Consider the following 1928-nt stretch of genomic DNA (forward strand, 5'->3'; position numbering starts at 1 on the left):
GATGCTGTAAACACAACCTGGATTCATCCGAAAAAATGACGTTTTGCCATTCGTGCACCCAGGTTCTTCGTTGAGTACACCATCGCAGGCGCTCCTGTCTGTGATGCAGCGTCAAGGGTAACCGCAGCCATGGTCTCCGAGCCGATAGTCAATGCTGCTGCAAACGTCGTCGAACTGTTCGTGCAGATGATTGTTGTCTTGCAAACATCCCCATCTGTTGACTCAGGGATCGAGACTTGGCTGCACTATCCATTACAGCCATGCGGACAAGATTCCTGTCATCTTGACTGCTAGTGGTACGAGGCCTTTGGGATCCAGCACGGCGTTCCGTATTACCCTCCTGAACCCACCGATTCCATATTCTGCTAACAGTCATTGGATCTCGACCAACGCGACCAGCAATGTCGCGATACGATAAACCGCAATCGCGATAGGCTACAATCTCACCTTTATCAAAGTTGGAAACGCGTTTCTCCTCCTCACACGAGGCATCACAACGTTTCACCAGCCAACGCCGGTCAATTGCGGTTTGTGTATGAGAAATCGGTTGGAAACTTTCCTCATGTCAGCACGTTGTAGGTGTCGCCACCGGCGCCAACCTTGTGTGAATGCACTGAAAAGCTAATCATTTGCATATCACAGCATCTTCTTCCTGTCGCTTAAATTTCACGTCTGTAGCACGTCATCTTCGTGGTGTAGCAATTTTAATGGCCAGTAGTGTACAAATGCATCAAGCACCATTCATACAGTTATGAGCTACGAATTTCAGTTGGTTGTACGCTTTGAGTTCAATAGCTGCCCGCAGATCCTCCTGTACATTTCGGACCGAGACCTACGAGTAGACATACTGACTTCTTGCATAATATGATTCCCATTGCCCTGAGGGCCACCATGACTATCTAACGTTGTAGCTCCTATCTTCTGGCCCAGGAGACTAGCTCAGATGTATTACGAACAGATGGTAGCACGTTGTACATGTTGCTATGGTATAAGGGTACATCCGAGTACCCAGTCCCCACATTAGTCTTCTGCCTTGATGTACGGCATCCCAACACTATCCTCTGTGCACTCTGGAATGAGGAGAAACCGGTGAGATGCTGCTCATTGGCACACGTAGTGACAACCGTATTTTCATGGGATTCAAGAAGTACGAGAAGTGCTAACGCTTCCGTCACAATTGCCCCAATGTCGTTGGAAATTTGAGCAGCAGTCTTAAGCATGTTAGCCACGCCCAACACAGCTTCAAACTGTTCCCAGATAGCGATCAATTCACTTCCTGTTCGCATCCCGCAAGCAAAATCTCTACCCATTTCCGACTATCATAAAACACATTAAAATCACGATGAGACATACTACCCAAAGGAGTTAGAAACTTAGTAACAACGTACAAGTAGATCGTAAGGAAAGATAGAATTTTCTAACTATGCTGCTGCAAGTACCAACGGCCTTGCCGCAGTGGTAACACCGGTTCCCGCCAGATCACCGAAGTTAAGCGCTGTCGGGCTGGGCTAGCACTTGGATGGGTGACCATCCGGTCTGCCGAGTGCTGTTGGCAAGCGGGGTGCACTCAGCCCTTGTGAGGCAAACTGAGGAACTGAGGAGCTACTTGATTGAGAAGTAGCGGCTCCTGTCTTGTAAACTGACCTACGGCTGGGAGAGCGGTGTGCTGACCACATGCCCCTCCATATCCGCATCCAGTGACACCTGTGGGCTGAGGATGACACGGCGGTCAGGAGAGTTTCTGCTGCAAGTAGGTAAATGTACGCTACTGAAATTACGACACATGCAAAATATAAACAAGAAAAGTAAAACCTAGCACTATAATCTACAGTATAATGACACCTGACGCGACAGTAGCGATCGAAAAACACGTAAACTCTTTAAATAATATTAATAACACTAATAAACATAGATAAATAAGCAATTTC

The 1928-nt window shown here is 47.5% G+C and overlaps 1 pseudogene; it reads left to right on the forward strand.

Annotated features, from left to right (window-relative positions):
- The first annotated feature begins 1437 nt into the window (after positions 1–1437).
- Positions 1438–1555, forward strand: LOC126471809 (5S ribosomal RNA; annotated as a pseudogene).
- Positions 1556–1928: the final 373 nt, after the last annotated feature.

The sequence above is a fragment of the Schistocerca serialis genome, chromosome 3 (assembly GCF_023864345.2).
Source record: "Schistocerca serialis cubense isolate TAMUIC-IGC-003099 chromosome 3, iqSchSeri2.2, whole genome shotgun sequence".
In the NCBI taxonomy this organism is placed as follows: Eukaryota; Metazoa; Arthropoda; class Insecta; order Orthoptera; family Acrididae; genus Schistocerca; species Schistocerca serialis.